General features: G+C 45.1%; 1 protein-coding gene across 13 annotated transcripts in view; it reads left to right on the top strand.

Moving 5' to 3' along the window:
- The window catches only part of MYO9A (myosin IXA), a 188,275-nt gene that overhangs the window by 997 nt on the left and 160,344 nt on the right, over nucleotides 1–26,934 (top strand). The gene's annotated exons all lie outside the window — the stretch shown is intronic.

The following is a 26,934-nucleotide window of genomic DNA, read 5'->3' as shown; positions in this document are numbered from 1 at the left end:
GTCGCCGTAAATAGGTTATTAGCTGGGGAAATGGCTTTCGGGCTGACTTTGCGGGTTCTCCTCCCCGAGGAGCGCTTGGAGGCGACGCGTGAGTGTCGCCTTCCCGTGCGTGGCGGCGGCGGGGATGACGGGAGCGAGGGACGAGGCCGGAGCACCGCCGTGCCGGGCTGCCTTTGGGGTCAAAGAGGCAGGCGTTATCGCCAGGCGGCATCTCCTCCTCGGTCACTTGCTCCGGGGCCGCGTGATAATCACGCTTGCCCTGACGTTTTTGGGTAAATGTCAATTGTGGCGGCTTATCCAGTCGTTTAAATTTAAGTGAAAAATTGCGCTCTTCTCCCTTATCGAGGGCTGTTCTGCGCCGGGATGCCCGCGCCGTGCTCTGGGGTGTTTCCCTGTGCTTCCTGCCCTAGAGGACCTGCGGGCTGACCTCCTTGCTCTGCTCATGGCAGCTCTCCCTTCTGGCCCCGTTTTTCCATCCTCAAGGCTGTTTTGAAAGCTCTTGGTCCGGGCTGCTTGGAGCAGGGGAGATAATTGAGCAGCGTGACAGGCGAGTGATAAGCTCTTGTTTCCCGGTCTATCAATGATGGTGCGACTCGATACTAGCAGTGTACGAACGGGGATGACGTTACAGATTAAAATCCCATTCAGTGGCAACTTTGATGAATCTGAAGGGAACCAAGCTGCTGCCTCATTTGGGTCGCTTGATTCTCTTATTTCTTAAAGAGTATGAAAATGTAGATTCAGCTTTGCAGTGTGTGCGTGCCTCAGAGTTATTTCTTCTATGCGCCCACAGCTCCAGTTATGATTTGTAAAGTTCAGTTTTGCCTTTTTTCTTTTTTCTTTTTTGGGGATCTGCATTGTAAGATTTAAAGGTATCAAGTGGCTGACATGACGTCTGCTGTTGCAGTATCTTTTAAAAACACGGGTGCTTCCATGTGCCACCTAGTAGTACTCTGCTCAAATCTTTGGGAACCTTTGATTCCATTTTTCATATTGGGCCAAACATCTAAATGCTGTGCGCCGGAATTATTTCTTCTCATGTCCGTTTTAGTGAGCATTCATCAGGTTTGCAAGAAAACCTCTGAGAATGTTAAGCATGCGAGGTCAGGCGCCCGAGAAACACGAAACCTGAGGTTACCTGTACAGCCATAATTTAGCCCATTTCGAGGCAGGGCTGTACCAGAAATCCTAATTGCCTGTCCGCCACTTGATTTCCCTAAGGATGGTTTCCAGCTCCGGCACCTCGGGATCCCAGTGGGGATGGATCCATCGCTCCTTCGCGTCGGCCGCGAGTCAACAGGGGGAGTACTGGGAGCACAGGGACGATGCTGCTCCCCGCGCTGGTTCCGCGGCTCCACACGCAAAGCCAGCAACGAAGAATGGGGTCAGGGACCAAGCTTGCTCCATAATCCCGAAGTTTTCGTGGTCTCGAGCTGCCAGCGTTTAGCAAAACTGTGAGCAGAAGTGATGTGAGTGTTTCTCAAGGCATTTGTCAGGTTTGGAGTTGTTTTTTCTTAGTGGGCACAACAAGCAGCGTGTCTCTGATTAGAAGGCCATTTTCTGCCAAATTCTGGTTCTCATTCAAACCGTGGAGCTGTTGAGTACAATTCCTTTAAAAGTACATTTATTGGGGGGGGAACGATGCTGTTGAGCTATTTCCGCTGAAGCGTCCTAGCTGGTTTAACTTGATTTGTAGAAATTCCCACTTCCAGTTCTTTCCTAAATAAAATGGAATTGCGGTTCCGCTGGCATGTGAAATACTTGAGAAGTAGTAACACAAACCAAGTGCTTCAGAAGAGCTGCTGTCTGCAGGAAGAAACCCGACCGTTCCTTAGATGAATTGTTTTGCTGCTGTGTGACCGTGAGGCTCAAAACACGCTCGTCGGGTCGTTTATGAGACGTTTGGCCGCGTTCTGCAGGCTGGCTCCCCAGGAGGGGATGGGTGCAGGTTCCGGCTTCAGAAGAAGAGATTTTTTTTTTCTTTTTTTTTTTTTTTCTGAGGTTAAAAAGAGTGCCTTATTTTCTCAGGCTTCAGTCCTGTGTGCCTACATTTGCTTAACTTCCTCTTAAGTGAATGGGATTTCTCTCTTTTCTAAAAGTAAACATGAGCATAAATATTTAAAGGCTGGCGGCTCAAGTTTGCAAATTCGAGACTTTCTCTAGCATTCCTTTAGACAAGAGCAGGATAATAAGAGATTTTCGGTTGTGTCTGGAGAGCTCCTTGCTCCGAGGCGCAGCTTGTTAATTGTTGGGACTTCCTCCTACGTGGTGGTGGTTAAAATGCTGCGCCGTGTTTTCAGGTGGGGCGGCTGGGATTATCGCTCGCAGGGAGCCGTGAGAGTCAAGTGCTGCTGATGGGATGTGCGTAGAGCGTCACGACTGTCTCCTGGTCGAGGTCAATTTTATGGTCAGTTTTCTGTGTTTATTTTTACACAGGCCAAATTTTTCTGTATGCTTCCGATAGGTGTGGACACACAGGTGCCTGGGATTTAGCCTATGTAAGCTACACAGGTGAAATGCTTGTCAAGGATGAAGGGGGAAAAAAAGGAATTGCAATTGTCTTTGTGTTCTGGGTAGGACTTGGTATTATCTTGCCGTCCTGGTCAGCAGGTTGAGCACCACAGTGATGCACTTCTCACTGGTGTGACTGCACGAAATGCTTTACCTCTGTATCTTAAGCAAACACAAGCCATGTGTCCTCAGAAAATGTCAAAATTCAAAAAGGGAGGCACATTGCGGGGTGATTTTTAGAACTGAAGTGATTCGTGTATCTGTTCTAGAATATTAGCAAGAGTTGGGGCTCTGTGAGTAGCGATTTTCTTCTGTGGGGAGGAACTGTGCAGCAAGCAGATACCCACGGAAAAGTTTTATAGGCAAGGTGAGACCTGTCCGTCTTTGCCACAAATGCTTTTTGTTGTTTTTTTTTTTTTTAAACCACAAACTTTAATGCTGCGCAATTGTGTATTGTTGCTTCTAGCTTTTTTTCCTCTACAGTGCAACCACTTTCCTTCCGATGGAACAAAAGCTGCTTTGCAGCGAGTGGGGTGCCGATGAGCTGCCTCATCATTTTCCCTGCACCCCCTTGCATTCCTGCGTTCACAGGACGCAGGGATCATCAGGGTCGGAAGCGACCCGAGCAGGTCACTTGGTCCAAAATCCTGCCTGTGGCTGTAGCTGGCTCACATCGGTCCTCCTTGCCCTGTGGCTTGCAGGTTGCAATAAAAGAAGGGCAGGGAGCAGTACGGGCATCCGAGTGCTGGATGAAAAGTGTCGGGGGAGAGCAGGGTTATCCCTGATCCCTGCTTTGTGGAGCTCTGCAGGGCGCATCCCTCGCTTGCTGCCCACCGGCACGACGTGCTGCCACCTTGCACGGCATTTCTGTGCTGCCGTTAAGCTGATGGAGCTGTAGACTCCTGCCCAAAGAGGATCTGAGCTGGCTGAAGTTAATCGTGGGAGGGGAAAGGAGAGAGCTCTCAGCCGGATCAGTTTGCTGATACCTCCTCGCTCAGCGGTCTGAAGCTGGCAGGCGGGCAGCTCTGCCCGCTGACGGTGCTGAGCTCTTTGGGGGTGAAACGATCGTGCTCCGGGTGGTCGTGCTCCATTTTTCTAGGTGAAACGACACAAATAAACAATACACACCTGCTCCTTCAAGAACTGTCATTGCTCACTACTTGCCATTAAATTGAGGGGTCTCATTGTTGCTTTTGAGCCCCACTGGGCACCCACGCAACCCCGGGCACCTTGGGTGCAGCACGGTAGGCTTTGGTGCAGGACAGGGCCGTGTGTTATGTGTGCTCACGTGCCGCTTCCGTGCGGTTGGGAGAGGATTAGCAGCGACTTCTGCATTTGCGTTTTCTGGTTTTCCTTTTGCCCTTGTGACTGGGAGCCGAGTTAAGCCTTTGAAACGAAATGGGCCGAGAGCCCCACGATGCGAGGGATGCTCTGTCAGTCCCATGACACCGCAGCTCGCTGGGCCGTTGACTGCTGTAGGCTGCTCCATTTCCTTGCTCTGATTTCGTTTTGTCGGCAGGGCCTCAGCACGGCACCGAAACAACACGTGTAGTGTTTTAACAGTGAGGTCCCCACCGTTCCTCACCGTGGCACAAGCCTGCCGCACGGGGAAGAGGGCTGAAGCTCGTTTTCCTCGCCTTGGGAAATGCACCGACTCGGCACACGATGCTGTTGCAGAGAAGAAGGTGGGTGGGGGCAATGCGAACTGGTGAGGCACCAACTTATCCCGCTCTTGTCATGCAGCCAGACGGATTGCGTGTTCCAGTTTGGCTGCGGCCTCGAAACCCGCTCTCAATTTGTGCGTATCGGGCCCTTCCAGCCCCTGCTGGTGTTGATACCAGTGTTTTTTTTAGGGCTGGTGGGGAACAAGCCAGTGGGCTGCCCCCTTGGATCCTGCGTGCAGCAGCAGAAGACAAATGTGTTATAAAAATAACCAACGTAATGCGTGTAGGTACTGCGTTCGGTGTGTAATGGGCTGGTGTTCAATATTTCTGCTACCTGAAACTAAAGTAGTGAGGACCTAACTAAACATACAAAGAATGCTTTATTATTTTTATGATTTATTATTTTTTTCTCCTGTGTCAGCTGCTGCTTTGGTTACCGTCTTTATTAATGTTAAGGAAAAAAATAATCTACGGGCTTCTCTGTCAGGTGTGAATCTTCTCTGCTGCTGTCTCACCTTGAATCACATCTGGTGTACCGCAACGTGACCTTGAGTCTGTTGTAGAGTTGTTCCCTCTCCGGATGGCTGTTTAGAGTCCCTGCTTATGTCCATCAAATGCTGATCATCTGACAGCCTCTATGCTGTTTTTAATCAAAATTCTCAAGACTATATTACTTGTAAAGAATGACCTTTAAGTTACACACGATCCCAGATATACTGTGTTGGCCAGTGGTGGCTGAGTGTTAATGGGAGCGGAGTGTCTAATCCATGCAGATATCTTTGAAAAACCTGAACTCTTAAGGAAAAAGAAATAAAAAACAACCAACAACGCACATTATGAATGTTTTTGATAGACAGCCAAGCATTCTTTTATTGTGTTCCACATCTTCGTGTTGGTTTTGTTTAGAGTGATGAACTTAAAACAGTTAAAATATTTACTTTAGAAGGCTTCCGTAAGCCTACTGTTTTTTCTTCCGTTGCATAAGTACATAGACTGAAGTACAATTCTTAAAAACATTGACGTTTTTACTTTTGTAAGGCTTGTCTGAGGTAAAGAACTGTTACGTTGGTTTGTGCTTGTTGGGTGTGTAGGACAACCTCTCCTGGAAGGAATTAGGCAATGATTTAATTGTGGAGGAATGTGGTCCCATTAGGTGCAAAAAAAAATTAAAAAAAATTGAAGGCAATAAATCATTAGAAATTTAGCACTCGATTGAAATGACGTTAAGCAACTTTTTAAGTTTTGGAATTAGTGCCGTTGGAAGAGCAGGGTTGTGTTTGTAAATAATCCTTTTGGGGGTTTCTTTGACAAACCAAGTGCCGGAGAGCTGTGTAGGAGGCTGCTCCCCGCACCTTCGGGCTGTGTTCAGCCTCCATTTGCCAATCATTCAGCAAGCGGTGGATAATTTTGTGGGTTTTGTTGCTGCTGTCGGTGGCAAGGGCCTCTGAACAACTCCTGTTTGAAGAGGGATTTTGGTGGGTGTCATCTAAAAGCGGGACCATTTTTTCTTCCGTTTCTTTTCATCAGAGAATAAAGATACTGCCGGCTGAGATGGCCAGGGCCTGCAGGAATTTGGAGAAGGATGCAGCAGGCAGGCAGCTTGTTTTGGGTTTGGGCCATCCTACTTGCAGAGTGAGGTGAAACGTCTCGGTGAGCAAAAAGGGCACGCGTGACGTGCTTATCCTCCGAAGTTCCATGGGAAGACTGTTTGAGAGGTAATCCGTGCGGGCAGGCGTTTGGGCTTCACGTCAGGAGAGCAGACTTGTTCGCCGTGGTCATCACCTCAGATAATCTTATCCAGAGACACTTCGCCGTGCCTGGAAGGTAAGCACGGAGGTCAGGAGACAATGCAGAGCAGAGGCTGGGGTAGATTTGCTTGCGGCAGATAAATCCCTGAGGAGAGGTTTGTGCTGTGGGGGGTTTCTGATGGCTGCAGCTGGATTCGGGACATTGCTGCAGACAGACCCAGAGGTGGTTCAAATAGGTAGAAGTGAGGGAGGTTTGTCGTTTTTTGGGGGGAACATGGGCTTTCCTTGCCAGCTGAAGAAGGTGGGAAGCAGTATGCGAGCTCGTTGCTGTTTAGGAATGTAATGCCAGTGAGGAATCTTAAGAGTCTCACTAAATCATGAATGGAATTAACTACCCAAAAGCAATCAAGGAGTCTGCAGGTATGATTTTCTAAACAAAGAATTGCTTTTCCTGCTGACTACATACCCTTGTCTTGTTCACCTCTAAATAGGGGATTGTCAAATTCATCATGACTTGTCAAAGCACAGGATCCATTTCAAGGCTGATGCCGTAGTTATGCTTCTCCTAATACATCTCTGTGATCTCACTGCTCTATGCAGAGATTTGATGAAGGAATTTATTAACCTTGAGCTGTAATATTTCTTCCTGCAGGACTGAAATCATACCTCTAAGCAGTAAATTACCAAGAGGAATTACTTACCAGCAATTGCCCATCACTTGCCCCTACCACTCTGTAGAAGTGTTGTGGATTCACGTGCATTGTTTCACTCTCAAATCCCTTTTTAATTACAGAAAGGGAATGGCGAGCCTGCTTCGAAAAGTATTGTTTCTGAGTTCAGTTTTACTATACATTCTGTTCCTATCCCTCTCCCTCCATTTATTTGATTTAAATGCTTTTCCAGTGCTGTTGCTATATTCAGCTGTGATAAACAATACAATAAACACGAGGGAAAATAAATAAAGCACCTCCAGTGAATGGGGGAAGAATAATGAAATACAGAATAAGCTGAGCACTGAAGAACATGCCTGGTTTGGGGTATTGAGAATTCATCATCACACCTAAAAGTCTTTGCGGGAGAGAAAGATGATCTGAAAACTAGAACAGGGAAAGACGTATTCCTATATTTTTCTTGTATTTTTTTTCTTCCTGAAAGAAGATCTGAGCATCACCTGTAGTGTTGGAGGGCCACTTGGCTTTTGGATTTTTATATTTTGTTAAGGTTTCCTCTTCTGGTTTACCTCTCATCAGTGCTGCTGCCCTATTTTAATGCAAGCCCTCATGCTGCTTTCATTTTTGGTTTGTTCAGGAGCCTGTGAAACTTGAGGATTAAAGCTGAATGAAGAGTTTTATGCAATTGTTGTTGTTTGAAGAATGGCTCCGGTGTGAGCTCTCTGGTGCTGAATATGGATGCTTTTCAATTACACAGAAAGCTCATTTAAACCTCAGTTTAGAAGTAGCTCAGTGTCTGAGACTTGGTATGAAGATTGCACTCTTGTCTCTTGCACTGTGTTTTTTTAGTAAAAGTGAATTCCTTGGAAGAATCTCTTCTTTCGAGCAAAAAACAAACAAACAAAAAAAAACCAGTGCCTTTTTGAAATTAAACCCCAACCTGTAGACATGGATTGCAAGTGTTTTGTGTGCAGTTTTTCTGTATGCCACGTGCTTTTTAAGTTTACTCTACTCAAGCGTGGACTGAAAGGGAGATTTTGGAGGACTTTGGTGTGGAGTGACTTTCTCTTCTTGTGTTTAGGTTTTCTGGGAGCGTTAATCTACATACTTTTGTTTCAGGTATGCTGTTCAGGGGGTGGAGGGGACAAGTATTCAAAAAACTTGAACAATTTTCCTTAGGTGAAGGATCATTACAGGTGTAGATCCCGCTGTTATTAGTGAGACTCCTGTCAGCTACCATTTAACTTTCTACATGTCAAAATTCCTGCTTATGATATGCTCTCCTGCATCTTGATGTGACCTTTTCTAAGAGTCCTTGAGCTTCTTAAGGTCTGGAGACTTGAAGTGTCTGTTGAATGCTGCAGGATGAGCAAGAAAAGTGACTATTTCAGTTAAGTTGCACAAACATTTCCATTGTAAAAAGTTATTTTTGGCTGCGCAGGTTTGTTGGAGCTGATTTTAAGATGGGGCTGAGCAGACACTTTCAGCTAAGGAAGAGTTTTCTTTTCCTTCTCCCTCCATCCCCATTTATCCCCTGAATTCGTTTGTAGTCTAGGCTATATTGGACCATTTTAAGGTAAGATATGAGATTGGAAGCTTTGTGGATCTAGATTATAAATTTAAAACCACAGGGACTTCTAAAGCAAGAGAGAGACAAAGGTGAGAAAATTCCCACTTGAGATGGGAGTAATCCTTACTTATAAGCATGTCCTGTTTGATCTGAGGGAAAACTAGATGGGTTACGACTCTTACCCTACGTGAACATTGAACTGTGACTTATAATTAAAAAGGTTTTTTGCTGCGCGGGGCAAGCTGGAGTCTGGGCAGCATGGGGCATTTTCCACTGGCAGTCCTTTAGGATTTTACTGCGTGTAATCTTCATGTTTCAGAGCTAAAAACCTCATTTTAGAGTAAGCGAAGACTGTGTGGCCATTACAGAAGCATGCATATTTGTGTGCTTTAGGGAGCTATAGCTCTGAAAGTCTGGAATAATATTTAGCTAAGTACTGCAGATGAATTCGAAGACGAGAACTTCAGTCTCAGCTGTGATTAGGCAGTAAGTACGTGGTAATGCGAGTTCATCTTCCAAAAGGCAAAGGCTTCTGGTTCTGAGCTCTGTGAGGCTAAAAGCTTCGTGGGGCAGTCTGTCTGCAGAATTATGGTAAAAATTCGAGTTGCAAAGGCAAGCGTGAAAACTGAGCAGCAAGTTAGCTCTTCGCTGCACCCGGTATCATCCCCATTTGAGCCCAAGCATCGGGGCAGTTGTTAATTTCAAAATTCTGTGATCTTCCTGCAGGTACTGGGAGCTGCTCAGCGCTTGGGGAAGAAGCAGGCGACCTCAGCGCTTCGCCTCTCCCCAAGTGTGGGGTTACAGGCTGCTTCTACCTAAGCTGGAGGGAAACAAAGCTCAAAATCCTCTCATTTAGCTGAGATTTGTTGGTTAGGCTGTAGTGTTATCCTTACATGAATGCAAAGATGAAGATGGAAAGACCCACGGGGTGATGGAGGGTGCTGAGCTCTGGGCTTTTCCTCGAGCTCCCCACGTTTTGCTGGCGCTACTGGGGCCAATGCTGTACCTGCTGGGGCACAGCACCTCTGCCAACTGGGGCCCGAACTGGCTTTTCTGCCCAGGTACCTGAAAATAAACAAAACTTTGGTCACCTGGCAGGGATCATAGCCAATTGTAGAGGCAAGTAGGAAAATAAGACTTTTTTTTTTTTGCATTTCCCTTCCTCATTCTCTACGTGCCGTCTAATTTCTCAAGCAAATAAGGTGTGGGTCCTTCTGGTGCCTTACTCGACGCGTAGCTGAGTTGTTCTCTACATTTTGTGCTTGTTAAAATATGCAGCAGTGCAAGTCGTATGTACGTGAATTCAGTGCTGGCTATTATTTTGTATTTGTATCAGTTACGCTCGTGTTGTTCTGAAGTATCCCCAGCAGATTAGTGTTGCAGGTGAAATTTTCACTTGGGTTAGCTGCCTCGGTTACTCCACTGTGCCTGAAAATGATGGAGACACGTTTGCTCTTTCTTTTTTTTTTTTTTTTCTTTTTCAATTTTGTTTCTGTCCCGAAGCAGTTAATGCAGAGAGATGTTGATTTGGGCAAACAATACGAGCCAGTTGCTGTGGTCTGCAGGGTGTGGCTGCGAAAGGTCTTGTTTCTGGTTCTGTTTGCTAGGCTGAGCTGGAAAGGGCTAATTATAGAGACAAACTGGGGAAGGAAGAGAACAGGGTCAATTAGAGCATCCAGCACAGCTTCCTTTAAATTAGTAGTTGGGCTGAAGAGATAAAAACAATAAAGAAGCATGGAGTGAGATTTCAACTGCTCTGGTGCGGAGTCCTGCCAGCAGCTACAGCAGATGATGTTTTGCAATTTCGGTTTGGTTTGTAAGTAAAGAACGTGTTGAATGAGTAGTTGTGTTACTGAATTGCCAGATTGCTTTGGGACTGAAAAGATGTTACCACTGCTTTTCCTTTAATAGGCTTCCCAACGGCAACCGGTCGTGACCGTGGTTTGAATGAAGCGAGGGAATGCCATGCCCCCAGCATATGAGTAATGTGGACTTGTGTGAGGAAGGAATTGTCTTCTGCACTCAAGATGCTGTATTTTAATTTATAAAAAAAAAAAAAAAAAGACTAAGCCATATGTCTATGTAAATGTGAAATGGATCAATCTGAGGTGTGTTTTATCCCCAGTTTGAGAGCATACTGGGGGTAGGGTTGTCTTTCTTGACGTTGTCTTCAGGGTTTAGAAGCTTTTTTCCTGGATTTATGTGTGAACTAACTCCGATTAGAGGAAATGGTATTTAAAGAGGTGATGTAGAAGCAGTATGAGCTTTTGGCTTGTAGTTGCACAGGTGTGGAAAGTAATAAACTGCTGTGCTGCCTGGAATTCATAATTCATACAAGCCAGTAAAGAAGACCTTCTGCTGCACTCTTACCAGATGACCCTTTAGTCCTTTAACACACCCTTGTCTCAGTTTTTCTCCTTTTAGGAAAAAAAAAAAAAAAAGGCACAGATTGGCACACCCTCCCCACTTCTGCGGTGTATTTTTGCTTTTCTTTGGCTGGTTTGACCATCCTGCAGCGTGCAATTACTCAGAATTACTGTGCAGGAACTAATATGGTGGAGCAGGGAGGAAAAGCGGGGAGAAAATGCAAAGTTCTGTTCATGCTTTTCCATCCAGATTGGCAAGTTCCTTCTGCCGGTGCTGTGACTCATCCCAGGCTTCCTCGCTGGAGGCGACTTCTGGCAGCGCATCAAAGCAGAAGCCCATGCTTTTAGACCGTAGTTGAACCAGGACTTTCCTTGAGTGAAGGCTGTTTTGCTTGTCCTGGAACCTTTCATGTGCAGGAGACTGCAGGATGCGCCCATCTCTCAGGGAAATTCGTGGTGAAGTCGGGTAATTCAGGTCGAGAAAGGTTTCTTCTCGCTGCTTTGAGCAAGGCACCTGCTTGTCCAGAGGGTCTTGCCCACCCCTCCCAGATCTATGATACCATTGGAGAGCAGAGCTGGTTTTCCTCTTTGTTTCTTGTTTTCGTAGAGTTCATATTTAGGGTTTTAGCTCAATTTCCAGGCTAAAAAAATTGTCAGCTAAAAAATTCCTGGACTAGGAAGGGAATTTATTTTTCCTGAAGGTACAGGTAGAGCTGCTCTCTGCTCGGAGCTATGATGCCAGCAGAGTTTCCTGCCCTCCTCTCCTTCACCCTGGCAAAACTAAAAATATCAACGCTTCTCTCTCATTATAGTTAAAACCAAGATTGCTGTAAGCCTTAAAAATGGCATTTTTTTTTTCATAAGCTTATTCTGAGCAAGATGGCTCGGGAGCATGAGCAGTTCCACCTGGAGGAATTTGGGATGGTGCCACCGGCAGGGAAAGACAGGGCTGGATCCAGGAGAGGATGTCAGTCTGCAGCTTGAAGGATGTGCAGCACGGATTTTGGAAGAAGGTTTGTTTTGGAATTTAGGGCTGCCTTGTGGAAAGCTTGGGGATTTTGGGGAATATATTGCCAGTGACTTGCATGATACAAGCACCTCCTCATTATGGGGCCTACTCCAGTTCTTAGGGATTTTTTTCAACTGAAATGTACTCTTAATGTTTTGAGGGATTCTTTTATGGCTTACAGTATTATATAGTATTTGTAGACTTTTTTTTTACTTACTGCATAGCCTGTGTGTCCCAGTTACAACCCAGCATCTCTTAGAGAGAAGAAAAGTTGGTTGCTGCTGCGAACAGCTTCATCACATGCATAGGGCAGCGAAACAGCAGCCAAAAGGTCCGGGTAGGTGTGGGCACTGCCCTAACTGGGGGATTTCTTTTCTGTAGGTGTCACGCAAGGAAGGGAAATGCTGGAGAGAACGTGAGAAGGATGGGTAAATGCTTAGAGGCTGCTTCTCTCAAACGGGCAAAGGAAGGCTCTTGGAAAACCATGAAAGTGGTTGTTGTTTTTTTCGTAATGGGTTGGAAATGGAGATTGGCATCCTGAGCCGGCAGAGGAGCCAGCCTCTCGGTAGGGATCTTAAGTTACACACGAGGAAGAGCCTTAAAGGTGCAGATAAAAATGTAAAATGAATTCAGTAAGAATGCATTAGGGTGCAAGAAAAGAGTGTTGTGGTCATAGAGAAAAAAATAAATTATTTTTGCAGCAACTTTTTGTCAGGTTGAGACAGAGTTAGATTGCCATGGTCAGAGGGAAGCTGCTCAGGCAGCCAACATTAGTGCCTGTGATGAGAGTTTTACAAGTGTGGATGAACGTGAAAAACCTTTATCTTTAGATTTTTGTATGCTAAGGGAAAAGGACAAAACTGGATAGATGTGGTTTTAAATACTGGCATCGTGAAGTTGTATCTGAGCTCCAGAACTTGGTCTGTGCTGTTCTTGCTTAACAGTGAGACCTTTTTTTACTGTCTCTATTATATTAGCCCCCTCAATTTTTATTTTGAAAGTGACATTTTAATGATGGGATCGTTCTGGTTCCCCTTTTGCTGCCACACTGCACACACATTTCTTTCCTTCACCCACATCTTAATTGTTTCCTCTGCGTGACAAAGTCCACAGGCCAGAGCTGCTTGGGAGAGGTGTGGTTTTTTTTTATCACCTGCTTACCCTGCATCTGACATTGGGCAATCCCTGGAGTTTTGGAGGGCTGCTATAATACTTACAGGTATATTTAAGCACTTTTTCGTCCTTTTTTCAGATGGTGTTTGTGTGTCGGTTTGTGTGTTCCCTTCTCCGTTTGTGTGCTATGTTTTGGGACAATCAGGGCATTTTACATCCAACTTTCCTACAAAATCATCAAAGCTTCAGGTTTTATTTAGGCTTGTTTTCTGCAGAGAGCAACGCGCGATTGGCAGCGACAGCACTGAGTTTCTTTTCCACGTGCCTCTGATCTGTCAGCACAACTGTTGAGAAGTGTTTGAACAAGTGAGATTTCACTGCATTGCAGTTCTTAAACTGCATTATTTTTACACTGTTAGTACAGAATACAGGGTAAGCTTTGGGGTATTCGAAAGTCTGCAGTGGTTGAAGCATGTGCTTTCCTGGGAGCAGAGTCAAGTGAAGAACTGGAGATGTGTATTATTCCTGTGGCTTAACCTGTGGTTCTTCTGCCAGTCAGTTTTTCAAGTATTCATTTAGGTGAGAGCATTTAATAGCAACGTATTAGGATTTGTGAGATGCTCAGGGTAGCTGACAACCAAGATAGCTCTACTTCTGTCTCTAATTGAGATTTTTGCATGGTCCCCTTTAGAAAGGAACACTTTAAAACTACCCAAGCCTGCAAAGTGGCTTTCAGTAGGTATGTGCGCTGAAGAAGATAATTCTCACTACTTTGCTAGGTCTGTGTTAATGATTTGAATAAATGAGGGTCTTATTTAATTTTGTATGACTCTAGGTTTCTGGTCAGGCTCAGCACTATGATTGATAGACTTTTTTTTTTCCTCCTACAATATGCTCAGCCCAGTCAAAATGTTATAACCAGCTTTAGTTTTCTCCGTTTCCTATGATTCTGAGTTAACCCTCTTTTCAGGAAATTAGTGGCTTCCTGTAGACTATTTGTAGTTGCTGCTGGCGGAGAAGAGTGAGGTGATGTCTATGCAATGAAATATGATAAAGTGTTTGGGAGGATTAGCTCTTTCCTTTTCTAGGATTAGCATGATACAGCCGGGCACGATAGCGGTTTGAGACAGATGCCACGTGCGATTTCTGCTCCCGTTAGAGTGCTCCGCTTGGGACGGCGCAGCTGCCAGCGGCCGGTGGAGGAGCAGGGCTCTCCATACCCTCCGGCTGATCGCCTTCCTCCTCGCGCTGTTGCAGCTTGCTTTTGGATTCTGTGGATGAGCCAAAACTAAGTGTTTTTGTTCCGTTGATTCATTGGCTTCTTTAATTAGTTTGGAGGTACCGGGGTGTTGGTTTTTTTTTGTTGGCGTAGGAAAACAAAACCAAAACGAAATCTGCTGAGAATCACTCTTACTTAGGGAACTGTCAGCGGAGACAGAGACCGTGGTGCCGGTTCTCGGCCGCTTCAGAGACCCCGCTGGTGCCATTTCTTGCCCTGGGAACTCATGCTGAGGCTTCTCCTTCCTGCTTTGCGTTCAGCTGCACGCTCAGGACAGGAAGCAGCGAAGGCTGAGCATATCTCAGGGCGCTCGCATTTAATACATTTGTGCAAGAACAGGAGAGTTGGGATTAAGGGCGGGCTGCAGCCTTGTCTCGGAGGGAAAATGCCTGTTTTCAGTGCTTTGCCAAAAGCAGAAGACTTTTAAGACCGCAGCATTAAGGCTTGACCTACTTGTAGCTGCTTGGACATCTTCATGAGGAGGTGAGGATGAAACAAAGCATTGTAGCTTCTTAATAGCAGAAACATGACACACGAATAACGTGCGTGGCTTGGCAGCATTTCAGAGGAAGTCTGAGTAGACATGTCTTACCGGAGGCACAGGAATCACTGGGGATGGCATTCAGGTTGTTCCTAGTGGTCTGTCTGTCTGCCCCGCTCTGCTGTGCCCTTTTCCTGCTCTTTGGAGGCATTGTTGAGGGGAAAATTCGCAGTAGTGGCACTCACGCTTATCTTATTTACTGTTGTTCAAAGAATATCTGATGCTATTGTCTGCTCCTTCATACGTGAAATCTAATCTCTGCTTCAATTAGCCTTGGTAATAAGGCTCCTGCTTGATAAGCGAGTAGACAAATATTAGCGCATTACCACCAAGGTCTTTATCCTTTGCCGAGATACGGTGGTTGAGCTTGAACGCAGGTTATTTATGCACAGAGAACAAACTTATCTGCGTTCCTGAATTACCCCTCTCGCAAAGTGAGCGCTCCTGCCCCTGAACAAAGCCAGATTCGGCTAGATGGCCGCTTCCAGCCCCTTCCCTGTCACACAAGTAAAATATTTTTCCCACTTTTCCACGTGTGCAATATTTCTGGTGCTGCCTACGGCGTGCACGCAGAAAAATGCATAAAGAATCCAGTGTTTGTGGGCAGCTCTGCACCAGGCTGGGCTTTCCAGCAACGCGTCTGAAATATGCGCAGCTCGTTCACGCGGCGCCTCCGCAGCCCAGTGACCTGGTGAGGAGGAGGATGGCGGGGGCCAGCAGCAGATTGTTGCCATTGCAAATAAAACCACTCATCCATCCCGCAGCCCCGTCCCGAGCCCAGATATCCCAGAGGTCGGGCAGTGGAGCAGAGCAAGTGAGTTGAGCTGTGCAGAGCCTCGAAGCTTCAAGGAGATAGCACCAGAGTGCTGCTGGTGGCAATGGGGATCTCTTTGGCATTTCTTTGGTAAGGGGAAGAGGAAGAGAAAATTGCTTCCAGAGATGATCCTGCAGCTGATGGGAGAGATCTGCTGAGGGAGCATGTGGGTGGAAGTGGCAGGTGTCACGGACAGATGAGGTGTCTTGTTCTTATGCAAAATTCATGTCCGAGGTTTATGGTGCAGGGTAACCTTTTCTAAAATAACACCAAGACAGCCCTTGGAAGGCTTCCCACCTTTGCAAAACATAACCCAACCCACTAAATGGTGTTTGCTTGTTTTTCTTTTTTTCCTTTTTCTTTTTTTTTACATATTTCTTTGTAAAAATAGCTAACCTTTTCCATTTTATATTTCTCCTCATTCCTGCTTTAAATGTCCTAGTGCCATCATTTGGTGCCTTTAACATCTAACTCAATCATTCTTTCCACTGGCTGGGAAAGCACTGCTGGTGCTTCAGTTTGCTCTGGATGTGTTGCAGCACAAAGGAGCCTCCATAACCTCCGGGAGGTGAGGGAGTACTGAAGGTGATATTGCAGACCCCGTGGTTGGTGAAATTACTAACCAGCTCAGCGTTCTGGAGACGGTTGCATGATATACAAAGCAGTCATCATTAATTTAGGTAATTTGAGAGGAAGCACTTCAAAATTCCTTTTGTGTGCATCAAAAATTCCATGTTAATTTTGAAAGCTTCTTTGCATCAGGGTCTTTGCTTGGTTTTCGTCTCACTTGTGCTCCTGAGGATGCTTGCCAGCAGAACTGGTAGGGCTGCAGCTGCCTAACATCTTCTCGTTGCTCTCGGGTGAGTTGTCTTCTACTTGTGTCGTCCACCTTAAAATTAAACTGATAGAGGAGTTGGAAACTACCTTCTTTGTGTGCCTGGGGCAGGGAGAAGAAAGGCAAGCTGATGCATGCTTTCCTTCGGAAATTTCCCTGGATCTGTCTGGTTGCTCTGTAGGCACCAGGAGAAGCCTCTCTCAGACAAACTGGGTGTCTGGTGGTGGGTGTGATGGGCATCCCCCTGGCTCGTTGGAGGGAGCCAGCCCTCCTCCACCTGGTGTCCCACTGAGGACACTTTCAGCCAGGTGTTTGTACTCTTAGTGCATGAAATGTTTAAAAAACTAAAAACTTGACATCTCCTTAAAGCTCAGCTTGGGAATCCCTAGAGACCTTCCCAGCCTCTTATGACTCCCCGGTGAGCCCACTAGAGTTTTGTGTACCCCGTTTCGGAAAGCGATGGTCTCATGAGAATGGGAATGAGAGTGGTGGAGGATGTCACCTCCTCTGCAGGAACATGCTGTGCCTGTGGATGTCCTTGGCTTCTTCCAGTGCCTCTCATCTACTGAAAAAGCAGCTGGTCTAACTTTTACAAGTGAAGATTGACACGTTTTCCCCGCAAACACACCAAGAAACAAACAAAGCCTGGCAAACCAGTAAGGGTCGACCTGAAAGGAGATGTCATCCATTCCATACTTGCATGGAGGGCTGCGACTAGGATCTGCTGGGGTCCAGATTATTCAGCAGGACTGTAAAAATAAATTAAAAGCATATTTTTCATGAGTGCTTGTCGAAGAAGCCTTTTTGATTTATGTTCCTGGATCTTTTACATGTATGCATCTGAGATGAAAACCAGCGTGGCTAAATGATGAGGTTCAGGTTGATATGAGCCAAACAGATGCACTTCAGAAAAAAATGAAACTTCAATCTTAAATTTACTTAGCTCATTTCCTAGTGTCATTACATTATCCTGATGATGAATGTTCTTCAGTTGTGTGATCCTACACTGAATATATTTTTAAACATTTCTTCACGCTTCCTTCTGTTGATCTCATCACATAGCAAAGTTAATAGATTTAAGGCAGTTTCATTTCCATACCATATGCTCTCTAAGACATTTTGGACGGATAATGATAATGCTTATACATTTTATTTTATCACACGATACCAGAATGTACGCCGTTTTTCAGGTAACAGAGGTAGGAGGTCTTCAGAGAAGCTCTGAGCAAGATGCTTTGTTTTTTCCCCTGAGTGGTGCCGTCTCCCGTTGTCTTTCAGAGCAGTCAGGAAGGATGGCACCTGGGACGTGAGGACTTCTTTAACCCCCTAGCCCTTCACTGTGACCTTGATGAATGACTTCTAAACCTTAATTTATGTAACATTGATTATTGCAAAAGGAGGAGTTCATGCAGCAGCTGTAAGTGTCACAGCGAGTTTAAAGGTCCAGGGCCATAGCAAGGAGAGGGAAAAGCAGCATTCCCTGCAGCGCTGGAACGCAGCGGCGCTGGATTTCCTTCAGCTCAGGTTGGAAAAGGGGCTTTGCTTCAGATTTCTTGGAGAAAAGTGTTTGGGGCTGCACGCTACATTGCTTGTAAAAGACTCCGGGAATGGCTTTTTAAATTGCCATAGTTAACTGTAAGCGTAAATCACAAAATTGAATTGCGTACTCTGGGAAAACACGATCTCATTTGGGAAGGATGCGATTTCTCCTATCTAAGAAACTCTGATCGGTGCCTGAAGATTAAGCTGAGCTGCAATTACAAGCTGCCCCTGATGCTTCACTAAAACACCAAATTTTGCTAAATCACCAGAGTAAGGTACTGAAGCTGACAAATTTAACATCATCTGGAGGGTACTAAATACTTTCTTTAAACATGTGCAGTAGTTTAAGTGGTTTTGTGCTGGAGATGAATAGGTTGTCCTTAGACTCAAGAAGTGACTAAAGTTGATTTGTAAATTTGATTATTTGGTAACATAGGTTGGGAAACGTGTTCACATATACTTCATTAGTGCTTTTTTGTTTGTTTTGTAGAAATTAGTGTCCTTAAATATAAATGCTAAACTTTGTGGTCTTAGTAGAGGAGAAATCTTGAAACGCTCTGAAAATATGTTTGCTAATAATTGGCATTAGAAAATAAATTTGAAATTGTCTAATTAAAGAAAGTAGTGTTCTGTTACTGAGAGTAACTTTACTCTGTGAAATCTATTACCATATTTTAGGTTATTGAAGCTGAAACCTCTCACTAGAAGATTTCAGGCCTGTGACTGGGATCTAAGTGCTGTCCCCTCCTTTTCTGGTTCTTAGAGGATTGCCAGATTTTATTTTTTTTTTTTTTTGGGGGGGGGGGGGGCGGGGTGAAAAGCAGTTTGTGTAGCTTTCCTGGCTGTCTTTGAGTGAATTAACCATCATTGTCCAAAAGGCTGAAAGATGTGACCAAGATTTTCGCATTTTATGAAGGGAAACTATGTGAAATAGTGTGGTACTGGGTGTTCTGCGGAACTAATAGTTTTTTAAACCATAACCTAAAATCAGGGTGGCTCGATGTTACAGATGACTGAAAAATCAATGTGCAATGTTATCTAGAAAATGTCCGTCTGTCCTTTCTTGGGAAATGGTTGTAAAGTATTTGTTGCCTGTGTCTTTTGACCCCCAAATCTCATTGGATTCTCTTTTTTAAAGAAGTTTTCTCTTGGAGATCAGTGCCAAATAGAAGGTGGTTTGCCACTGTGGAACCTGCTCTTGCTCCTCTTGAATGTGGAAGAGATGTCCCAGCAGTTCAGTTCCCAACAGAAAGTGGGTTTGATGTTACCAAGGGTGACGAGGGAGGCTTTGAAGAAGGGACACGAAATTGGTTAGGAGGGTAAAACTGGGAAATTCCTTTAGTAGCGGTGGTTTGGAAGATGGAGATGTAGTTGGTGCCTCCCCGTCGAAAACCTGAGAGCTTGGGATGAGTTTTGAGGAGGGGGAAGTGCAAAACAGCAGCTTATGGATTAGAATGATGAATAAGGCAACAAAATTTACAATAATATTATGTATCTGAAGGAGCAGTTGGCAAGGTAGTGGGAGAAATGGGCAAATGTGGCAGAAGCTGAAAGGACAAGGACAATAAAATGTCCCGGAGTCTGAGACCTGGAGGTGTTGTCAGCTTCGTGCAGCTTACTAGTGTTTTATTGGTGTCTAAGCTCTTTAAATCCTTATTTCTGGTCTCGCATTTCATTCCATCAAAACAAAAGCCGACCTCAGTTTCAGACAACCATGTTTAAAAACAGGCAACAAAAAGCCCTCTGCCTTCATTCTTTTAAAAACTTGTGGTCTGTCAAACCTGATTACCCTTTAAAAGTTAGGGTTAATGATGCTGCTTTTAGTCAAACTGAAGATGAGTTTCACTGCAGGCTTGATTGGAAAGGATCAAGGAGAGCGGAAAATCGATGAGACTCGAGTCAGAGGCTGAAGTCAATTAGAATAACCAAGAACACAACAAATGGTTTTCCGTGCGTGTGTCAGATGCCAAACATTAACAGCTAAAAACCATTGATGCCCTTAAATGGGTGTGAAACTTCTGATATTAGTTTCTGCCTGCGATTGAGGTATTGATAACAACAATAATAAGCTGGTTAAAATGCATTTTCTCTAGAAAGTGACTTTTGGGCTGAGTCCAAGCATGGAAAACTTCATCAGTTTTGTCAGGGAAAATCAAGGCTGTGTTGTGAGTGGGAAATGCCCGACTGCTGCTGCCTGACCTCAGCCTCCGGCAGCTCCTGAGCACTCCAAAATGGCAAGAGCAGCACATATCGCCTTTCAGAAAAGTCAGCGAAATCTCGGATTTCTGATCTGAATCTTGGGCTGTGATTCCTGTGCATGCAGCAGAGGTGGAGGTGGTGTATCAGGGACAGCATTTTATGGAGGGGGGTGAAAAAGCTCTTTAAAGCTTATTGCCAATGAACAGATAGAAAGACAATATGAGAAGTTCTTCTTATCTTTCAAATAATACAGCCTGCGTGTAAAGCGGTGATGGTGAAGAAATAGCGAGATCTATTTCAGCCCTCTGAACAATGCGAGTTAATTAGTGGCAACTTGGCTTTCGCTCGTCCCTTTTCTGCCAGTGCATTTACGGTAACAGAAAACGGATGCCTCTTGGTATTCCTGTGGCATTTTCTTGATGCGATGAACTACGATGAGTCCTAAAAACCTTGCTGTGAGATCAGCCAGCGCGCCTCATGATTTCCTTGCTGAGTGCATTCCCAAATTTGCAGGAGGAGAGACAACACACCTGCACTCGCTTCCAACACACGTTTGGAGGGTCCGTGAGTGCAGCATCTCGTCTTGGGAGCTGGCCGTGCATCTGGCGAGTGCCGTGTCTCCGTGTGTCTGATGAGAGCTGAGAGGCAGCATCTGCTCTGTGCCCGACCCGCTATCGCCGTAGCGAAAGCCTGCAGGAGGAAGGATGGCTTGTTGTGTGTTATGGCCCCGGGCAGCTGCCTGTTGTGGCGAGCGCTGATGTCCTAATATTTCTAATTCTGCCAGTGAAATGGAGTGCAAGTAATTGGGGGAGAAAAAAAATGATAGGTTAAATCTTCTGATTTTTATTTTATTTTATTGCTGTGTCTCCACTCCATCCCTCCTCCCCGTTTCATAATGAACTTGCCTTGCCTCTGGCCAGAAAATCGAACTAATGTTGTTTACTTGTCTTTTTAAATACTTGTTATTGGATTTCGCTGACCTCTTTCTCTGATGGAGAGTCCTGCTGGCTTCATGCCAGCTGAATACTTTGTTGTAACCTGGAAGCATTCGGTTAACATGGGTTACGTTAAATTCTCAGCACCCCCTCCCCTTACTTCTGCTTGCAACGCGTGAAGCTTTTAGGTACTGCTGGTGTAGTTGGGTGGATGAGTATTGTGAAATTAATCTTGTGAGTATGGAAGATGTATCAAAAAGGTATGCAGTATGCACACACAAAGTTGAAAATGCTTCAGCTGAAAATTTTACGTGTTAAACGTAAATTTTTACATGTGGACGTTTGGTATCCCGGATGTGACAGCAAGAGTTGGGGCAACGCTTTGAAAAATGTGGTCTGCTCGTGGAAATGATCCTCTGTAGGGTTTGGATTGAATCCGGGTTCCCTTACAGAAACAGAGGTGGTCATTCCAGGGACCTTGCTTCTTTATGGAGCCCTTCTCTTAGGAAATGTGGAGATAGAAAACAAGCTTGATAAATCATTTCAAACTTACGTAAGTCATCTGGTTGCTCTCTAATTTAGAAGTCCTAATAATCGGAAAAATAAACATAAAGGAGTGTGTAATCAGTTGTTAATTCTGCATTTAGCAAAAACGCAATAGTCTTTCTTACTGGTGGTGTCTTTATACTAGCAAAGAAAGCATCTCAAAGATACTGCTACTGTTCTTTACAAAAAAAGAGATTTAAGACGCCGGTGTCTTGCAGCTTGTTGAGGGATGTCTGTATCTCATCTTCCGTGTCCGTGGCACTGATAGTTTTTGGCACTGGTGCTGGGAGGGGGCCGAGACAGCTGCAGGATTCGTGGCGAAGATGCCTCTGCTTCTTCTGTAAGGGGTAAAAGAGAAATCAGGAGACAGATTGCCTGTGATGGGAAGTAGGAGGGGAAAGGGAGGGCACAGGGCAGCTGAAGGAGCCAGCATTATGGTGAAAACCAGAGAAATGCAAGAAGGCTCTGCAAGGTACAACACACACAAATGTTTCTAGCGGGCTCCTAATACGTCGGTAGAGATGGACGGTGAGGTTTTCTTAGGTGCCTGCCTGTGTGGGCTCCTCTGAGACGTTCAGACTGACTTCCCCTGGGAATAACCCTGTAACAGCAACTGAAGGTAGCACTCATGGAATAATGAGAAGAATCACCTCTGAAACGTTCCAGACCAAAATATCCTCAGGGAGGCTTTAAGATTTATAGCAGATCTTAAAGAAAATGAATATGTGAGGTGGGAGATTTTTCTCATATTGCATTTGGCACCCCTCAAAGCAGCAGCGAGCAGTTTGGGGATAAATGTGATTATCCACCGCCTGCAATTAGGGCAAATGCCGTTGCTGAAGCAGCTTTAGGAGCCGCTGGGTGGTAAATGCCTGAACAGATGTCGAAGAAGCACTTCTGCAGGCCTCGCTTAACAGCCCCTCTTCCTCCCCGAGATATTTCTGCTCAGGATGTGGAATCGTCTTTGAGGTTGGGGTACTCTTCTGTTGCAATCTCGTCTAATTTCTCAAGTCATTGGGGGATGCTTGACCTTTATCGGTGCCGGCTGCCTGAGCTGTGTGCTCCATGCCTGTTTTTTTTAAATGCTGTCTTTCTGAGGATGGACCAGGTCAGAATTTTATGTTTCTGGCTGGGTGAATCTGTTCTGTTACTTGAGGGGATGAGGTGGAGGGAAAGGCCTGTCTTCTGCTATGGCTTTTAGTGTTGGTCTATTCTAATGAGGAATTACGCCTGCCAATAGAAGAAAGTGGGATGCTTACCTCCCACCTCCCTCGTGCCTTCTTATTCTGGGTGGAAAGTAGCCTTTCTGAGGATGGGGCTGGCTTGTGGAAGTGTCAGGCAGTCTGGCTGGGAGAGAAAAAGCAGATAGCTTCTGCTGGTTCCAGCTGAATATGCTCACTTCAATTTGTGCCCACTGAAGCGTGGAAATCATTCCGCTGCCGATCTTGTGAATGTTGCTAGTTTTTGTTGTTTCATCTCCAAAGAAACCAGATCTCCAACCATCAGATGAGACAGGCTTGTTTTTTTTTTTTATTTTTTTTTTCGGAGAACACATTGAGGCTCAGGCTGTTACCTCAGTCAGCTTTATTCTTACCTTACTGGACTGATTCTGTGATTTTTTTTTTTTTTTTTTCCAGAACCTAGAATTGTACTTTGGAACTTTATTTACTCTAGATGGGTCTGGAGTTCAGGATGCATTCTTCCTCATCCTTCTCAGCAATGTACCATTAGCAAAAGGCGTATGAAGGCCAATGAAACCTGAAGGGCTTGTATCCTAAAATCCGTGTTTATGATGGCTGTGCGCTGTGTCGTAGCTCTGCTGTAAATACTTGGTCATTTTCATTGTAAAGAGCAGTAAAGATGATTTCTGGTGCTTTGATTTCTCATTATGTGGGCCTTTTCTGCAGGCTTGGGGTTGTTGTGTTCATAAGGATGGTGCCGTCTGTTAAGAATCCCCATTTGGGATTCTTTTGCGGAGAACTTTGTCTTTTTTGTTTTGATTTGAGATCAGGAGGGAGCGCACTCGGTATGATAGGTGTTTGTCGGCTTCTGATCATGAGGCTGACTTCTGTTTTCATTTTCCCAACCAGCTTTCACTGTCTCTGGTGCACTTAGCTTGCCATGCCGCAATGCGAGTGAGTTAATCTGCTGTCTGACGGCATTACAGAAGATAGGGGCTTGGAGCAAGGCATCTTTCTCATGCATTAGTGTGTCAGATCCATTTTTCAAAACGCAGCTTGACTTCCCAGTCTCTCTTTGCTCTGTGTGCATGTACATAGACGAGCAGTGGAGGTGAAAACTTTCTCAACTCACCTCCTATATTAGAAAGATCACTAATTCCCCCAAATATTCCCTTCTTACAGGCTGCCCAGTTGTTGCCTTCTCTATTAAAAATGTTGGCAGTGCTGCCAGGATGGCATCCAATTTGCTTTGGCCTTCCGAAGAAATGCACAGCTCGTTTCACATACACCATGAAAAACTAAAACAGCCGCTGATTGCAGTTCTGTGTCCTCTCGTGGGAGCTGCCCGCTCGCTCCTGCAGCTGCAGAACCCAGAAACAAGCGGGGAATTTAGGAAACACAAAACTCTTGTAGGAAACCTTGCCCCTGTTGGGGCTTAGTGGGCAAAAGACTTGCTGCCATGCAGAGAGTCGAGCTGGAAGTGGTAATTGGGGTAACCTGGATGAGAGCAAATGCTGAGTGGTATTTGGAACAAGCTATCCCTTCAGTTTTAAAATAGTGATTGAAACAGTGGATTTGAAATATTTTTGCAAAAGGCAGGTGGTATACATTATTAAATACTTGCATGTCGCCCCCCTCCCTTTTTTTTTGCTTCTCCTTTAGATATTAATGTTTTCCAAGAACTACAAAGCCTGTGTTGTCAGATACCTGACAATTACTATTTTTAGTGAAGCTGTCATCTATAATTCAAGGTATTTTCAGTACTTCCTGGACTGCAAGAAAGCTTTGTTTTCAGTTTCATGTCCCACTGCATTCAGAGTACTCATCTTCACGTTTAAAAGGCACACTGGTGTTGTGGCACTTAGCTGACAATTTAATTTTGAGTTTGATTATATTGTTTTGTGGTTAGTTTAAATGCAACAACCTATTCGTGCCCTTGTAAATTATCATAATCTGTGGGATAAGGTTTGTTTTTTTTTTTTTTTTTTTTGAAATATGGCCTTTAGAGGAAAAAGACTTCTTTTTTCGTAAACTAGTTGCTGGAAGTCTTGTTTAAAATATGATTCACCCTTCTTGTTTGTTTTTAAGGTAACCGAGCAGATCTGGCAGTACAGTTTTAATATTCCTTTTCCTCTCATGTCTGATAACGTGTTCAGAAATGTGCCAAGACTTTTTCTTTGCTGTTCTGGAGAGCACGGAGGCTGAAGTCGCTCCAGACCGCACACGGGCTCGCAGCGTGCAGGTGACGGGACGGGGTACCTGCCACTTACGTGGACCTTTTGCTCCTTTCTGCCTCTGCCAAGAGGCTCTGCACTGGTTTTGTAGGATGCTGTTGGAGTGTACTCCATTTATCGGGGTGGAAGCTCCTCTGTGTCTCTCTGTGTCTGCAATTTCTAAAATCAGAGGTCCTTCTGGGGCTTCCAGCTTTCGGTGATGGTGAGAAAGGGGGAGGGAAGGAAACCGGCCTCTGCCTCGCCGTGTCTTGTCTGATGTCCCTCTGCTTAAAGCGTGCTCCGCTTGGCTAAGAGGGTCAGAACAAACAGCTTTCTGGTCAATTTGTAGAAGGGGAAAATAATCCGCGGCTTCTAATTTAGTAAGTATTTTTGTTGTGTTTTTTTTTTTTTTTTTTTTCCATATAAACTACTTGTTAAGTAGCTGTGAAGCTTACCATGTTGGAAGAAACCCTGCTGACCCTCTGAAAACAATTGCTCTGGTTGATGCAAATCTCTGCGAGCATCCAAAGCAGTTGAACATTTACTGCCTTGTACTAAAAGGAGCAATGGAACAAGTGTTTCTCTTGCTTCTGTCTGTAGAGTTTTGATTGCTGAAACTCTTGGTTAAAGCTGGTCTTGGTAATGTTAAGGAACAGCGAATTGCAGGAGGAACCTGAAGGTGAGGGAGGAGAAGGTTGAAGGCTGCAGGATGAGTTAGCTCGTCCAGAGCGTGCCAGGAGGGGTACTGTGAGATGGCCACCTGGAGAAGGTGTCCTGCTAGGGGCTTCCCTGTGGCTGGACACCACTGAGTCCCCCACGGAAAGGGAAACCTCTCTCCACAAGTGCCTTGGCTCGCAGCACCCCGTGCTTGGCACACAATCGTTCAGGATTATTGTGTTCCTGGGATCAAGTCCTCGATGGTGCGGTGTTTAGAGGATCGGTGCTCCCATGTACATTATTTTCCCCTTAGCTAATGATGCTGTAGCTGCTGGCTTGGGGTGTACGAGGCTGTTTGGGCTGCTGAACTCTGAGATGGGCGCGTTAGGGTGATGCATGGTGTCGTCTCTCACTTAATGCGAACCTTAGCTCCAGCCAGGAGCAGCTGCTTTTTTTCTGGTGAGGCTGCAGTCATTGCTGCTGAGGGCTGGCTTTCATTTACCGCAGAGGAGATTATTCTCTTTTGGGAAATGATTTCATCGGCGGATTGAAAACGGGAAGGTGAAGCAAGCAGAAGTGGCAAACAGGAAGGTGAAACCCATACGCGCTTTGCAGCGAGGCGAGGGTTGCCTTCATTCATAACGTTATGGAAATGACATTTGAGGATTTGGAGGATTTTGAAAGAACCTGGGTGGATGGTGTCCAAGCCTTGCTGATTCGTACTTCCAAAGTGAGAGTTGCAGCAAAAGAAACCACTGCTTGGAAATGACATTGCAAGAGAGTTTGAACTGAACTGTAGTGTCACTTAAGGGATAGGAGACAAATGGAACAGAAAAGGTTTTTGTTGGAGAATTGGCTATTTGAACTGCAGTTTATTAAAAGGTATGTTGTACTTAAAATGTAGCACTTTTTTTTATAAAGTATTTGGCCTAAGGCCAATGAGAGTTGGCTTTTATCATTTGTTTTAATCTCAGCGTATGTATTTTCAGGATGTATCCTATCAGTAGGAGAGCTGGAAATGTCTTTCTGGCGGAAGAGGAAGCTCAGGTTTTTATGTATTGATGGATCTCCGGGAGCAGATGGGTAATAATTTTTTGTGCAATGTAGTAAAATTGACTTGGGAACACTGGAATATTGTATTTGAATATGACAGATAGCCAAAAAGACTTTTCAGTGAGAAGGCTGTAAAACCCTTCCTTTTCCACTGTCGGTTGCATCTGTAGTCCTTGAGGAAGGAGAGACCTGCAATCGTGAAGCTGCAGCTCCTCCCAGCACTATTGCACGTGAATTTGACTTTGCAGCCTGATTGTGTGAACCTCTGCCAGATAACATCAGTGCTCCTGAAATCTCTGGGGAGAAGAAAACACCCTGAAATCATCATGAGATTATTTGACTCACTACTCAAAAACGGCGCGGTGACATTGTGTTACGCAAATCGCCGATTTCACTTAACTTCTGACATTTTCTAATGCAGCGATGCAGTGACACCTGGGCACTAGTGTCGTGCAGTCGTGTGAGATGTAATGCTTCTGCATAGGCA

Source organism: Anser cygnoides, chromosome 11 (genome assembly GCF_040182565.1).
Source record: "Anser cygnoides isolate HZ-2024a breed goose chromosome 11, Taihu_goose_T2T_genome, whole genome shotgun sequence".
NCBI classification, from domain to species: Eukaryota; Metazoa; Chordata; class Aves; order Anseriformes; family Anatidae; genus Anser; species Anser cygnoides.
The sequence above is the reverse complement of the archived record's forward strand: the minus strand, read 5'-3'. Positions and strand labels throughout refer to the sequence as shown.